General features: G+C 33.7%; 1 protein-coding gene across 2 annotated transcripts in view; it reads right to left on the bottom strand.

Moving 5' to 3' along the window:
* Nucleotides 1-4014, bottom strand: part of LOC112053063 (G-protein coupled receptor dmsr-1-like) — a 56480-nt gene extending 52466 nt beyond the window's left edge. For both annotated transcript variants that reach the window (XM_052881717.1, XM_052881716.1), the window contains exon 1: nt 3867-4014. The gene's annotated coding sequence lies outside the window, so the exon portion shown is untranslated. The remainder of the gene's footprint in view (nt 1-3866) is intronic.
* Nucleotides 4015-17680: the final 13666 nt, after the last annotated feature.

Here is a 17680-nt window from a genome sequence, read left to right as displayed (position 1 = left end):
GTATAAGATCAACAATCTAACGCGTTTATCAAAACTGTTTCTGTAGAATCGATATTTCATTGTTGTAATCTTTTAAAGAGCTCCCTAAAATGCCGGTTTGTGTATTTGAAAAGCATAAAAACAGCTAGCATCTGCTTCACTAAAATATGAAGTACGTTTCATTTGTGACTATTTCTAACTTGCTTTTAACAACCCATTCGGCTCACTGTTGTGCTCGAGTCTCCTCTCAGAATAAGAGGGGTTAGGCCTATTAGGCTATTTCTAACCCAATTATGTCAAATTTGTTGTAAAAACTAAAAAATCTAAAGAAATCGATTCTGAAGCCGGAATAACAAAACATCGATCAAGTAATCGAATATTCACCGTAACGTGTAACACAGTGTAACGAGTCTAAGCGATATTGTAAGCGATATCTGGAACCTTAAACCTACTCCATTCCAAAGCCACCACGGTACAAACTCTAATTAGCTATCGTACTTACCTATATTTGGTAGGAACATAGGCTGACAATTGCAAACATACAGCCTTAGTAAAACGAGGTAAGTCTGACTTATGCAGGCTCTCGTTATAAAAGTTTTGCGCAAACAAACTCGCTGGCATCTGGTAATTAATCACTGCCACACCTGAGCTCAAAAAAAGTACCTACCTACAGTCGATGTTAGAGTCTTCTCTTGCTGTTAAAAAGTATAGCGAAACAATGAAGCGCTCTGGTACTACTCGTAGACTGAAAAGGTCATTAAGGCCGATCGCATACACTCGTTTTCGGTATTCGTTTTCCTAATTAATTCGTAATTTCGATTTGGAATTCCGTGAGACTACCACAAACTTTACGTTTATCGTCATTCGGAAATGTACTTGTATATTGTCGCAAGGGCTCGCATTCGCATTCTGTTCGGAAAAACATACCTGTACGTCATTAAATGTATTTTCGGTTTTCCGAACACGTAAGTCGGATTCGGAAAACGAATACAGAAAACGAGTGTATGTGGTCGGTCTAAAAACCACGTACCACTCACATTGACTGTGAACTTTCTTTGTTTTATATGCACATTTTAATTGCTTTTGTATATTATACATAGATAGCCCCTATTGTTCGGTCTGATTTTTTAGTAATAAGTAGTTGTAAGAATAAGTAGATGGCCAGTCTAATGCTAGAACTACACGATGGTCCATCACAGTGGAATGTCGCGATGGGCCATCGTGTAGAGCCAGCATTATGTTTAAACTCCACATAACAGATACTCGTATATATACATATTTACAATCATTTTAGGTATGTAATTATAGTATTAGTATTTAGTATTCTAAAGAATGATGATTTTGAAATAGAGGAACTAAGTGTCTCAGCACTCAGCACAACCAGTCTTCAGAACCGGTGGTAGAGGCGCTACCTGACGTTTCAGAAAATGCTTGCAAACTAAGTTTAATTATTAGTGATTAGGGACACTTTACTTTGAAGAAAATTGATGTTTAATTCTTAATCCATGTTTATAAATATGGATTAGCATTTGTATCCTTCAGGTTCAGATCAGAATAGGGATAGCAACCCTGCTTGGTGGCAGAAATAAAAAATATCGCAAGAGACAAGTACCTACTTGTTGGCTGACTAGAGACTAGTACCTACTGCTACAACAAAATACATTTTTTACTAATAAAAGCCTCTAGAAATCTAAGATCAAATGAATTATCATTTTATTTATTTTCAGTTAATTTTCTTGGAGTTGTATGTAGAAATAGTAACAATTTGAAATGACATTGCAGATTAGATACCGTTTACATAGGTAAACATTTTTATCTTATTTACATAACTAGCATAAAATACGTATGTTTTATGACGTAGGACTATGACATAATAGTGTGTATGTACGAGTAATGGCAATATCACGAGTAAGTTTTGTTCATCAGAAAATATCCGCTAAGAAACGGATAATCTTAAATGACGTGAAAAGATAATGTCTTGAAATTGTTTTTTGATGAGAACTTAATTTTAATAAGAAGGTAAATAATCATTAAGTTATAATGATTTAATTAATTTCCATACACAGTGTACAATTGTTATTTATATGTAAGTATAAAAAGAATACATTAGAAAAATATATTAATTTTGATGAATTGATGATGTACGTATATTATTTTTGATATACATTTAAAATTCGTAGTATTTATTTATTAATATATTTGCACTTATTTTTATACTATTTTGATATGTTGAATTATTAGGTTTTTATTACAAAGGCTGCCTGGTAAATATTGCTTTACCAATGTGATCGTTTTTGCATCTATATGTGTACGAGTATTCCTTATTTTCTTGTTTACATTATTATTTTCTTGTAAATGAAGAAGGTGTAGAGTTTTGAATGTTAGATAAACTTCGAGATGGCTTCGTTTAGCACTAGAACTTTTCAAGTTTACCTATGTATAGATTATTAATGTTTCTTATTGCCATGGTATATCACTAAATATGAGCTGTGATAGCCCAGTGGATATAACCTCTGCCTCCGATTCCGGAGGGTGTGGGTTCGAATCCGGTCCGTGGCATGCACCTCCAACTTTTCAGTTGTGTGCATTTTAAGAAATTAAATATCACGTGTCTCAATCGGTGAAGGAAAACATCGTGAGGAAACCTGCATACCAGAGAATTATCTTAATTCTCTGCGTGTGTGAAGTCTGCCAATCCGCATTGTGCCAGCGTGGTGGACTATTGGCCTAACCTCTCTCATTCTGAGAGGAGACTCGAGCTCAGCTGTGAGCCGAATATGGGTTGATGACGAATCACTAAATAAAAAAAACATATTCGCTGTTGATTTTTCTTTGTAACAATATATAAATCCCGAGTTCAGTGGACGAGTGCATTATACGCGTGATCTGATTCTCTCCGAGACCGAAAGGCTAATGGCCAAATCCCGATAGCCAAAGTCCATCCACTTACCGTCTTGGGTCGACGACTCTAAACAGTGTAATCATTTTATTTGCATCTGTTTATATCTTCTCATGACTGTCACAATAGGGTACTTGACTAAAATTTAATATAAACAATATTAATTTCGTGTAGTAAATATACATGGTATAAAGGTCTGAGATGTATTATCGAAATCAATAAATACAAGTTGAGGATTTCTTATAAAACCTAAGTTTTATAAGTCAAAAGTTTTCCAAATTTCAAAAACGCTGGCGTCCATTTCGTGACGTCACAATGTCACTTGATGTACTAAACGCCAAACTAATATTTTTGTCAAACGCTCCGTTTGTAAGGGATTTGTTAAAGTGACGTCATGAAACAATTGAAATATAGAACATTTTGGCCGACATGCGTTTTGGCTCGTATTATCAAAAACACATTTAAAAATTAATATTTCCATGTAATGACGTCTCAAAAAATATAATATTTTTTTTTATCTAGTAGTAGTAATGAACAATATAAAACCATTAGAAAAAGTGTCAACTAGCTTATTTGAAAATAATAATAATATATATTTTAAAAGAAATCATAATCTTCAAAATAGTTAACATTGTATTAAACTACGACTATCTACTAAATCTTTGTATTAAAATGGTTTTATTAATCTTATCTCGTATCTATTTACTGCATAGAACAGCTTATTTTTTAATTCCTCACATAAATTATCTCCATGTAAACAATTATGCGGTCTGATAACAAGGAAATACAATTAAAACTGGCAATACCTATTATATAGCTCTATCACATACTCTTTGTAAGATAAATCGTTAATTAAAAATGTTTAAATGTTTTAGTAATTCATTCCCAAGTTAATTTCGTTTAAAAACTACAAAAAAAGTAAAAAAACAAACAAATCATTTTATGTTTAATTGTTAATAAATAATAATAAACAGTTAGCACGGCTCACCTGTATTTAAAAATCCATCTGCAACTCTATCATATCAGATGAATCGGTCAATGTATTCCTTAATCGCTAAGCGAGCGTCGGTATCACTTTTACTCGTATTTCAGTGGAAAACGCGGGAAAAACGCGTTTACGTGCGACGTAGTCGGCAACAGAGTTCACACTGCTGGCCTCTACTCGGAGTTCTCGGATAAACGTTTACGCTCAACTTCAACCTGGATAACGTTAAGGTAATCTGAATATAAGATTTGGTTATTAATTTCAAGTACCATTGAAGTTTTAATCTTGATATCCGATTGCCAATACAGTGGATAATCACAGCTGACACAGATGATTGATCGACGTCGTATTAAACTGTGCCAAAATGATAAAACATATCAGCAGGCCAATTCACTAACTTTGATGTAAGGTAGTTAAGATAAAAGGATTTTACTAACTAAGTTATTGTTAAAAAGACGTATTTCAGTTATTTGGATTTTAACGCAAAGTTACTAAACCGATTTTCATGAAAATGAAATGAGACCAATCCGAAAATAATTTTCAAAATTGGTTAATCGAGAACGAAGTTAACGAAGAAAAACATATGCGTCGAATTGAGAACCTATTTTTTTTTTGACATCGCGTCGGTTAAAAAAATCGTCACGTTACTGAAAACCGTTTGTAGATATCATAGAGTATGTAGAGGATATTGCCTAGTCGATTTTCGTTACAAATGGGCTTTACGGAATACGAGAAATGCGATTGTTACTGATTCGATGGTAATTTTATTATTTGGCTAACATAATACATCAAAATTATTGAATTGGTCGGCTGGTTACCGTTTAGAAAATCAGATTGTAAGGTTTGATGATTGTTTTCAAGTAAGTTGATGTCCAATGTAATAAATAGATCACGGATATCGTAGAGTTAGTGCTCTATGTTCTGTGTAGTGGATCATCACAACTTGATCACAACTAAAACAGACGGTTAGTCAATGTCATGTCGTATTAAACTGTGCCAAAATGATAAAACATATCAGTTCTTAACAAGTTTATCTTTTATGCGAAACACTTCTCGCGGTTTTCTCCTAAACACACAGTGTTTTAAGTTAATTTGTTATGTTAAGGTTTTAGTGTTAATTTATTATTCTTGAATAATATCTACTATTTCTGGTAGGTGAAAAATAAATGCGACTTTTCACTTTAATCTTGTACTATTATGTAATCTGTGCCTACACGAAGTTTTATAACACTAACTGTAGGTAGAATAAATTCATGTGAATAAAATCACTCCGTCGAGTTTAAATAACATCACAAAAAAATATGTATGACTCCAAAATTTCTCCTCCACACCACAATACCCTTTATAATGAAAATAATTATAAATTCACGATAAAGTCCAAAAGTTTGGACAGAAAAACATCTAACGGGTCCTAAACCTTTTTTGGTTTTATGTATTTTAATAACCAACAGCAAATTATATAAATGTATAATAATTTCTACAAACATATATCAATTCATACAGCCCTAAAATCTTTATAAAGATGGAGATAATTCTAAGTTCACTGTGTATTTTTAAAAATCAAAGAGTAAGATATTCTTTGAATGTTATGACATCGAAGATAGGCAAAGTAAATTGCTTACCTTAATTAGAACCTATTAACCCACTAAGTAAAAAGCTTTATTATAATAATTATAAGGCTAAATTGTATTCTTAACCACTGTTTTAAATTAAAGTAAATTGCTTTGCACAACGTTACTGTATGCTGCGAACTACTCATAAATAAATTAACATTTTCATCCACGCACTTGTTGACTTGACCACAATATTTACCTATTACTACTAGCGAACGCTCGCGACTTCGCCCTCGTAGAAAAAAATGTTACACTATATGAATTTAATAGCCATGATAGCCCAGTGGGTGGATTCAAATCCGATCCGGGGCATGCACCTCCAAATTTTCAGTTGTGTGCATTTTAAGAAATTAAATAACGTGATATTTAATTTCTTAAAATGTCCTAAACGGTTAAGGAAAACATCGTGAGGAAACCTGCATACCAGAGAATTTTCTTAATTCTCTGTGTGTGTGAAGTCTGCCAATCCGCATTGGGCCAGCGTGGTGGGCTATTGGCTTAACCTCCTCATTCTTGGAGGAGCAACTTGAGCTCAGCAGTGAGCCGAATATGGGTTGACAACGAACAAACGAATGATATGAATATACCTTTTTTAATCACAGCATCTAATGATGAAAACCGCATTAGATTATGTTGTGAATTTGTTAGAATTTTTAATCCTACATATCACGAGAAGCGACTTTGTTGAACGAAAACAATTTATATTGATTTAGAAACTTGTGACCATCGTGTCTATTGTATCATTCATTTATCACACGCACTACGCAGGTACACAGCAGTAGGGGTTGTTCTGTAAATATGACTTCGGTTTTAGTACACAGAGCAGAAAACCAACACGCAAGTTAGGTCAAGACCCTCTTCTCGAACGGCCCTTTAAGCCGAGGTCCGAGTCTCAGAGAAGACGCTTTTAGTAAATCGTTCCGCTCATCTCTTTGCTTCTGCCTTATTCCCCCATCAGACGATGCTTCATCCAGTGGTGGATTTAGCAGCAGGCTAAGTAGGCCTATGGCGGCAGATTTTAGGAGGCGGCAAATTTGACCCAAATAACTTTCTCTTCTATACAGAAATAAAGAAAATGTAACGATAATTTTAATATTTTAGTCCTGTACATCCTGTAAAATTATAAACTTGCAATTTTATTGACACAACATTTAAGGTATTAGGAACTAGGATGGATACCTATCGAATTTCAAGTTCAGTAGCGGCTGTAAAAATTCAATAGCCTACTGGCGGCAAATTTATAAATCCGCCACTGGCTTTTCGTTCACCCAATACCCCCGGAGACGCTCCTCAAGTCAAAGTAATGCTAGCCACAAACGGTCAATTATTCTCACGTTTCTGTAGCACCCACGACTATAATTGATCGTGTGTTAGTCACTGCGTACATGACTTGTATAGGATGCCGCGTGGGTACTGCCGTTTGCTTTTCAGAAACGTGAGAATAATTGACCGTCAATGACGACCTTAAGGAGCCTACGGTACATAATAATATATAGAGATAAAATAAAACCAGGCAGGAGTCGTACGCGTAAATGAGTTAGAAAATAATTTCGAGTTTATATAGCTAATGTTTACCACTAACGTTTCCACAAACGTAGCCTAAACAAATTAGTACTTGCCAAAACAATCCATTTGCATGGTATACATAGTACATATCATGAAGGCAGCGAACATAATCAATGTGTGTAATGAATTTCAACTTCTAGGAAATTAAATGTTAGCTTTTCAAACGTACAGTATGTGGTTGGTATAATTTTAGCACTACTAGGTTTAGTTACTACGCTTAGGATTCTATCATGTACCTATTTAATATGTAGAAATATATTAAATGGGGAAACTAAAAAACACACATTGCTACAGAAAATACATGTACATAAGTAAAACTTTATTAACCGAGGCATTGAAATGACTGTTTTCTGTTGAGGGTGAGGGTGCAATTTAAGTCATTACTTACTTTGAAATTACGCGTACATCCATAGTCAATATTGGTACTTTCTTAAAAAATTGTTTAAATTAATTGTTCTATTATATTTTTATAAATCTTAAAAAAGCTTACATAAAGCTAAAGCTTTAACTATAATAAAGTATTGCTATAAAATAAATATTAAAAAGAAAATTGTATCACAAATAAAAAGAACTGTTGACTTCTTTCTAGAATAATATTGTTAGAATGTTAACTTATAAACAAACTTTTGATACAAAGGGTAAAATGTGTCTGCTTTGAGACTCTTATACACCTTCGTACTTAGTAACTTTCCTACGTAGGTGTGAAGACTATTATTAGCCAGCTGTAACCAAGGATATTTTATGATATAGATATGTAGCGAGTTAAAACTGAGACGAACATTGTCTTAATTTCAATTAGTCGCATAGTAAACAACGAAAGTTACTTAAACAAATAATACCTAAATATACATAATAATATACAATGTCGAATTGTGTATTTAGGAACTTTAAAAACTGTGTATACATAAACATATAATGAAGTTGGACACAAAATTGTTCATGTGTGCGCTCAATGGAGTAACTGAGTTCAGATGACGTTTCGCGGTGATTTTGTAGGCACATGACATATCTAATAGTACAAAATATCATTGGCCGTAACAAAGTAGGTGTAGAGAATACTAAAAAGTACATAATGTATAGAATTAAATAATAATACAATATAACTCTATTTAACAATATACAATATAACATCCTACTAATATTATAAACGCGAAAGTTTGTATGGATGTTTGGACGTATGTTTGTTTGGATTTTTGTTACTCTTTCACGCCGCTACTACTGAAGCGATTTGGCTGAAATTTGGTATTAAGATACATTAAAGCCTGGATTAACACATAGGCTACTTTTTATGCCGAAAAAATCCATGGTAAATGGTGGGATTTGTGAAAATTTAAATTCCACGCGGGCGGGCGTCCACTGTCTTAAATAAAACTTATATGCAACTACCTATTTTGTTCAATATCAACAACAAACAGTTCCTAATAAAGCAGAAACTAAAGTGACTGCCGTATTGATAAATAGAACGCCGACGGTTTCAAGCATCATTCAGCGCTCTATTTCGGAACCAGCACCAGCGTATATGAAATAATTCGTTAAATTTGACCCGATTTGCTTTCATTTAATTAACTAAGTGCTAAAATTATAAGCTCCAACATTAAAGTAATTTGTTTATGTGGGTGCCTACTTGAACTTTAGTCGTTCTAATTGGTATGAATTACTGTTGCCCACAGCTTATTATTTTAGTAATATATTTGGGGGACAATAATAATAATTATAGTCTGAATTTAAGAAATTAAATATCACGTGTCTCAAATGGTGAAGGAAAACATCGTGAGGAAACCTGCATACCAGATAATTTTCTTAATTCTCTACGTGTGTGAAGTCTGCCATTCCGCATTGGGCCAGCGTGGTGGACTATTGGCCTAACCCCTCTCATTCTGAGAGGAGACTCGAGCTCAGCAGTGAGCCGAATATGGGTTGATAATGATGATGATGATGATAGTGATGTGATGTGTGAGTAGATGATGATAAAGTTCAAATTAATTAATATTCTTTTATGTATCCTTGAAAACTTATTATGTAATTGGTCTAATAAAAGTATTCTAGAAGAAAAAAACTTTTTTTATCACTTTTCCTGATCAAAAAGTGCGCCGGTGTACCAAAGCGGCGAAGTAACATTTGAAGCTGTATTTTCTTTTTTATAATTGTTTTTTGCCAACAAGCTTCACAAACAATAAAATGAACAAACAAAGCAATCACATAAGTCTTCAAAAAATAGCGTAAAACGTAAAATAGCTTCAAGCAAAAATGGCGTAAAATGTTGTAGCAAATTCTTTTTGATAAAGTAATGATTTCATTGTTATAGTAGAATCATCAAGATTTTTTCTCAAGCTCTTTGACATTTGACGTGCGCACCTAGGGCCAATACTCGGCCACGCTGGTTGAATACTCGGATATTCTTTGACCACGCGAGGTTCACTGGAGACAATGCGGCGTCCACCCGTGGTCCACCTTTTGTCTACAAGTGACGAGGAAGTGCGGGTCTGGTCTTGGGAGGCTCTAATGAGTTACGAGTACAACCTATAACCGGCTCTTGAGTGGTAAAAAAGCAAGTGGGCTTGGCCTCATACACCCGGATAAGGGGAAAGAACTTTGCTTCTAATATCCGTGTGGCATACTATAAATCGTTCGTTCGTTGTCAACCCATATTCGGCTCACTGCTGAGCTCTAGCCTCCTCTCAGAATGAGAGGGGTTAGGCCAATAGTCCACCACGCTGGCCCAATGCGGATTGGAAGACTTTACACACTTTTTTTTTTGCATGTTTTCCTTTACCGCTTGAGACACGTGATATTTAATTTCTTAAAATGCACACAACTGAAAAGTTGGAGGTGCATGCCCCGGACCGGATTCGAACCCACGACCTCCAGAATCGAAGGTAGAGGTCGTATCTACTTTGCTGTCACAGCTCTTTACATACTATAAATATAAAGTTCCAATTAGAATGTGTTATAGTGTAAAATAGCAGAATCGCATCGGGCGTAAAATGTAACGCAGCACTAAACCGCAGCCGCGAGCGCTTTAGTGGCGTTTTGTTGGGTTGGGGATATTTTTCTTGGTATTATCGAATACAATCTTCCTGAAAAGTCAGCCAATAAATGAAGAAACTTTGAAGCCGTTTTCTATTTGTGTGTTAGTCGGTATAAATGTTTCTATACGGTAATTTGTCTCAAGTAGTAAACTCACAGAAACCACACAGAAAAACATGTAAGGCATACGGCTTTAGTAAGTAAGTAAGTAAGTAAGTTTTAGCAATATATACCAAGACATTTGATGTAGGCATTCGCAGTACGCGCGTAATTGCTTTGCTAATTAAAACTAAAATAGTATGTTAGGAAACTATTGTACCTCATCGAAAGTATAGAAAATGGTGAACTTGTTATTTCTCAATTTAAACATTGCTTTTATTTTTCTTTATTTTTTGTCTATACTAAGGTGATTTCGGAAAAATTAAAATCAGGTAGGTAAATCGCAAACACACTCCCAAGAAATCTAAATTGCAAAATTATTTTAATACAGTAATCATAGCTTTTAGTTAAGGTTTACACAATATTTTTATAGAGTTACAATCCAATTGATTCAGGTAGTCCAAACTTCAAGATAAAGTATGTAGTATAGTGTATAATTTTGTTAGTAATTACTTGTGGTGGAATGACGGCACGCACCACTAAATTCGGCTAAAGTATTTACAGGGTACATTACGAAGGACCAACAGAGGTCAAATACAAATGACGATGGAAGGGCAAAATGGGCCGAATAAAATACAAGTCTTTTGTTATTATAACACTTCTGAAAGTATTTGCTAATTTATTCGTAAGTAGGTGGCAATTATAGCGACTGCCTCGTTGGTCCCGTGATTGGACTTTGTGACCTAGGGTCCACTTGAGGTCCAGGGTTCGTCCGATTAGGGAGTCAGACTACAAAAAATAAGCTTTGCTTTCTCTTTAGAAGTTCACAGTAAAAATTCTTAGCACAAAGTTGAGAAATTCTTTAGCAAGCAAGTCACCTAACTTCAGAGAATAGACTTTCATACAAACTTTCCCCTTGAAGTTGAAATTTTATCAGTTATCCTCTATATTACAAGAAGTCTAAATTTCAGCGTGTTACTAGCTTCAGTAGTTTTGGCTGGATAAACTTAGCACGATAATAATTACAATTTTTATACGATTATACCTATCACAATCTGAAAAAAAAACCTCTTCATACTCCGAATACCGGTAACTTACCTTACCTTACCTTATCAGCCGATAGACGTCTACAGCTGGACATAGGCCTCTTGCATGAACCTCCAAGCACAACGATCAAGAGCCGCCAGCATCCAGCGGCTCCCTGCAACTCGCTTGATATCCTCGGTCCACCTAGTGGGGGGTCGACCAACTCGGATGTAGTCATTATGGCAGAGACTCTGGATGACCTTAGTATCATGCTCAACGACCTCAGCTGGGTTTCTCAACGTGTGAAATGAACATGAGCAAGACGAAGATCATGACTAATGCTCATGTACCTCTCCACCCAGTCATTGTTGAGGACTCTGCGCTCGAAATTGTAGATGAATATACCTAGGGCACACAGTCTAGTTAGGTAAGTCCAATTACGAGAAAGAGGTGAATCACCGAATCCAGCTCGGCTGGACAGCGTTCGGGAAACTCCGCGACATCTTTTCGTCCGAAATTCCTCAGTGCTTGAAGACGAAAGCCTTCGATCAATGCGCGTTGGCAGTGATGACTTACGGATCCGAGTCCGATCCGATCCGCTTATAATTTTTGAAATGACAAAATATTGCTTTTAAAATCCTATTGTTTTATTAATCTGATGTTAATTATCGATATTTCTGTGAAAACTTTTGTTTAATGTATGAATATCAAAATAATAGTTTTTTATTACGAAACAAGAAAATGTTTTAAAAATGTAACAGAGTAATTAGTTTATGTATATACAAGTAGGACAATATTATTAATGATAATATTATTTTTAATTAGAATCCCACATAACTTATATTTGAATTTAATGAAATGACTATATTATTCTATTGTGCGTCTGTTATCTAATTTAATTAGTAATGAAATGTAATAACGTGCCATATTAATAACAAGTTCTAACCTCAGTCTGCTTTCAGAGGATATATTTATTAGTACATATGCGAACTCACACTGATGAAGTAGTCCTATAATTCATTTTATATAGTTTTGCCACCTACTATGGAAGTAATTTTGCACACGTATTCACGTCGTCAAAATGAAACAGCAGTAATTATAGTTATGTGTAATTATGCATACATAATATTTGACGAAACTGAACAACTGCGTAATAGTAATGGGTGTCGGACTAAAAGGCCGGGCGTAATTTGCTTAAAAGCACTATGGCTGCCGGCATATTAGCTTTTAAATATATTTTGTAATTTAGGAGTAATTAAGTTAAACGTCTTATACTGTAATACTAATAACTTTTTAAATTATATATAGTATATATTACTATAGATTGTAAATATTTTAAATAGTGAATATAAAAAAAATAATATTCTAAAAAAATAAAAGGTGTTATGATTATCAGTGGTTATTTCATAGTTAACAACCTATCATTCAAATACAACAAATACATACCCAAGTATATGTTCATGCTCACACGACAACGTTTTTAAAACACGACGTTTTTTTTTCGAGCAGTGTTGAATTTTCAATGTCGGGCGTTGGAAATATAACTTCATACTAAATTTAAACGTTTTTTTAACATCCGTTGAAAAAACTATCGTGCGAGTGAGGGCTGATAAGAACGCCAACGCTGGGTTTTAAAGTATCGCTTTTTTAACTCTCGTGCGAATGAGGACTTAACTTTAGTGTTTTGTGTTCACCAGTAAAAAGTAAGTCAAATTATCGCCTGTTATTTTATTGACCTACATGCTTTTATTTGTCCTATCTCTCTGGATCCAATTAACAAGTTCACGCAGCTGAAGTTGCGGGCGTCCACTAGTAATTTAATGAAATTATTATGCTCCAGTACATTTACTTTGTTAATTTAGAATATCATGTCTTGTAACGAGATGTCGGTTCCCTTTGTTCTTGTTAATTTTCCATGTAAATACTTGGCAGAAACCGCAAATTACAATCTTCGCAGTAAATTGAGGACGATACCTATTTGCTCGTTACTAAATTTAATTTCAATCTATTTGCTAATAAAATAATAATTTTTGTATTTTAACCGACTTAGTAATGTCAATTAGATTATTCAACGGATTTCATTTGCATGGGGGGGTGTCAACATATGTCAAAGTTAGTGAATTAGCCTGCTGGGGTGATTGGGGTGTCTTTACGTTTGTTTTATTTGTGAGAGTTTTTTTTAAATTAATATATTGGATAAGATTCTATTTAAATAGTACGGAAAATCGCTTAATCTTTACTCATCTAAATAGAGTATTTTGGAAAAAAAAATGTAAAGTTTAAAATAATTCTTCTTCGTCTGTTTTTTGGGGTTTTTCTTTTATTTGAAACCAAACATAATTAAATAAATGCAAACAAAACAAAAAAAAGTAGTAACTCATAAATAAGAATAAAATAATAAATGATGAGTGAATATTAATAAATAGTTTTCCAATATTTAGTTTACATTCAGTAAATACTTATACTTCAATGGAACGTACTATTTTTATACACTATTGAAAGTAATTTTGGCTAGATATCGTGTTCACAAAGAAAGTATCAGTGTTCAATGTAGTATTAAAGTTTTCTCATATTACTAAAAGGATAACTTCGAGACGCTTTATAAAAGTTTATAGTACAGTTACGGTCATATGGTTCCGATCACTAAACAGCGGAGAGAAAATGTACATTAAAAAAGCTTAGTCCCCAAGTGATTGACTCACCGATAAAGTACACTTAAAACAAAGGGCCACAGGTTATTAGAGATTTTTTTCCTAGTAATGTTATCTCTAGGCATTCATTAAATATGGTAAGGATGTAATAAAATCCAACGTTATTTAAATAATACATCAAGAATTTTTCAGATTTTATCTAAATACTTTAAGAGAGTATGGAAGTAATTGGTAAAGGTGTAACTAAAAATGTAATATTTTTCAAATAGTATTGATAAAAATATATCGTAACACTATAATAGCTCAACGGTAAAGGAGCCGAACTTATCACCGAGAAGCGGTGGTTCGATCCCCGACCGCTGGACTATTTGGCGACGAAATTACGGCTTCCGCCGAGGCTAGTTACTACCCTAACTACAAAAATGTACCGAGCGATTTAGCTTTCCGGTACGATGTCGTGAAGGAAACGGAAAGGGTGTGGATTTTTATCCTACTCCTAACTTGTTGATCGGCTTCCATCTTAGATTGCATCATCACTTACTGCAGGTGAGTCAAGGGCTAACTTTTAAATAATAGAAAAATAATGTCGTACCGATTAATTAGAGGGGAACAGAAATTGGTCAGATACAAAAGATATGACAAAACATTAAAAAAAAAAGAAAAAAAAAGAAAAGAAAGTTTCCCACCAATTACGCGCGTCTACCAATTTACCTAAATTAGTATATTAAATTATTATTTTATTTTAATGTAATATCTTAACAATAAGAATCAGTAGTTATTGTCGTAAGTAGGTACCTACATGCTTGCTGTCGGGTACATGTGGGTGAGAAGCAACCGGTGGGACATGTGACACGTATCAATTACTATTAATAATAATTATATTTTGCCACATCTTTTGAGCACAAAAACCGACTCTTTTAAGCAATTTTCGTCGCCAAATAGGTAAATCGAAGTAATCCTCGTTGTCTATTTGAGAGGGCTATGTTTCCATGGCATTTTACTCGCAATAATTAAGGGGCGGAAAGCGGGATATTGCTAAACTTCACAAGAATAGCCCCAGTTTTTGAAACCTTGATTTATCATTAATTTAAACATGGATTTTAAAAATTAATAAAATATAGTCTTTTATTATCAATGTGTACTATTGAATAACATAATAACTTATCATTGATTTGCAAATTGAAATAATTAGCAATTCTGTTGAAAGTCTGAAAAGTCAATGCTGAGTTTTTGCCTGCACTTTTCAGTAGATATTTTATCTTTATAAACGGACGTAGAGTTCTTGTAAGGATAAATTAGGTAGGTATCTACACGAAATAAAAGATTTTATTTTATTTAATGCCCTAATCGGATTCTAAAATGCTTTGCGATTTATGCCACCCCAAAGTTTCAACTGCAGGCTATAGATAACATATTTAAGTCAACCTCATGATTAACTATTATGCTACATACTACATATTAATATATTTATTGCGTCAACATAACTAAGAAAAAAGGTATGCAATAGCTATAGCCATACAACACTTTTCTAAGCAAACAAAAATTTCTCATTTCCCTAGGTTATATTTTCAGAAGGTTCTTATGGAACAAGGGAAATTGCGCAATATATTGGAAAATTTAACAAAACACTTAACGAATATTGTATGGATGTTACTTAATGAATTTACTTTTACTTACTCTTTGTTTATGTAAATGGGCATAAAGATATATTGTTGTCTGACATAACAATAGGCCATTTTTACCACACCATAGAAATGTGTGAGGTTTTGCGGTTGAAAATGCGGGGCACAACTAATATAAAATAAATCTTTCGGTTAACCGCAGTTTTGATCAACTATACAGAAACTGGGGCACACTGCGATATATTAATTTATCACCCTGACCCTCAGTCGGAACGTAATCCTCCTTCTATTCTATCCTATTTATAGAACTACGTGTATTGCTTTGGTTATACCTATTATACCTACCTATTTAAACTTGTTTTTCTTACTATGTAATATAACGCACAATTGGATATTTGTCGATTTTTTTATTGCACCTATAATTATAATATTATATTGAAAGATTTTATGCATATAGTAGAAGAATTTTATAGAAGTCACAGGCGCTTTCGAAGGTAGAGGGTTTTGTCTTGGCGGAGCCGTCGTGGATAGGTGAAAAACACCATATATTACACACATCCCTACAGTATTTTTGTTTAAGTAGGTATGAATTAGTTAATATCTGGGGGCACGGCAATGCCATCGCTACTTTTCTCTAAGCAATTCAAGCCATTTTTGAACCCCTATAACTTCGTCGTTTATAATGTATTATAGGTGTAATACCTAGTCGGATAATTTTATTATAGTCATATAATAATAGTAAAGTACATATAAAAATATAGTCACTCATATAAAATAAAATAGATTGACTCGCTCTAAGCAACCGTATTGAATATAACTATGTACTCGTAGTACTTGTGAGAAACGTTGTACCTACTTCATGCGATGGCCAAGTCAGTTTACATGGATCTCACATCTTTTTACGATAGAACAACTGACTTGCGAGACTTGGTAGGACCAAGTAGGACTATACAAGTTTTGTTTTTGATGGCACTGACTTTATGTTTCTGAAAGTTTCTTATGATTCAAGTTCAAAGTTAAGTAGTCAAAGTCAAATACCCAATTTAGGAAAGCGAAATAATAAATCAGTAGGTACCTATCAAGATAACAGGGAACCATATCTAGATATTAGACCAGAATTTGCACTCAACTTGTGCGCTTAATTACATGTCATCAACCGAGAGACTTGCTGGTCCGAATGAGGTAACTACTAAAGCGCAGAATATCTAGCACACATAAAATCAGAAACACACGTTTTAATTAATTACTCGTACTTCATCTTTACATCAAATAATTTTCAATTAAATGTTGAAGTTTGTTTTAATTATAATATTGGATCTATTTCTTACGACAGTCTCATTACGATTACAATCTATACAACCTATTATTTAAGTGTATAGCAGTACTTTAATGTACCTACACCTAATTATTAAACCTATTACATAACTCTTTATTTCATACCAAAAACCCAAATAAATATTTGCTTTACTGTTGTCCTGTTGTTAACGTGATAGGAGTTTAATGTCCTAACACAGAATTAAATCTATAATTTTGTTGAATAACAACATTTTTTGAACTTCAGTTTACATTCTTTTTTGAAACTTATCAAACTAAACGCCACTTCATTACATATTTTCATGTTTGCGTTCAAGTTAACGAGTAGGTTACTTAATTAATTATTGCTAATTTAAGGGAAAGCTTTTAACAAATATAGTTTTACAAACAAAAGTATGTAAGTGTAAAGTTGTCTAACTTCTAAGCATTTGTTTGTAAAACTATATGCTATATGATAAACTATATTATACTCGTCGACGCCCCGCATAGTTGCCGTTCCCATGAGAATACGGGGACAAAATATAATGACACTTACAAACAACGTAGATTTCTAGTGGTAAAACAAATTTCAAAATCAGTTCAGTAGATCCAGAGATTAACCCCGTACAACATCACAAACTTTACCTTTTATAAGTATAGATTACTCGGACACATCGATAAGACACTCAGAATTGAAGTACATAAACGAAATGAACCCACAAGATTACCATCAGACAGTAGCGAATAGCGACCTTTACAGTAAAGATAAGCGACTCTTTTTTTTCCTTTTGGCCCACATTAGGGGCTCTGAAAATAGTATTGCAATGATAGAGATAGAGATAGAGATCAAATATAGTCTGTGTTATCATTGTGCTTGTAATGTAGCCTTCCGTTGGTAAAAGATTTAATTAAATAAATTC

Source organism: Bicyclus anynana, chromosome 5 (genome assembly GCF_947172395.1).
Source record: "Bicyclus anynana chromosome 5, ilBicAnyn1.1, whole genome shotgun sequence".
NCBI classification, from domain to species: domain Eukaryota; kingdom Metazoa; phylum Arthropoda; class Insecta; order Lepidoptera; family Nymphalidae; genus Bicyclus; species Bicyclus anynana.
The sequence above is the reverse complement of the archived record's forward strand: the minus strand, read 5'-3'. Positions and strand labels throughout refer to the sequence as shown.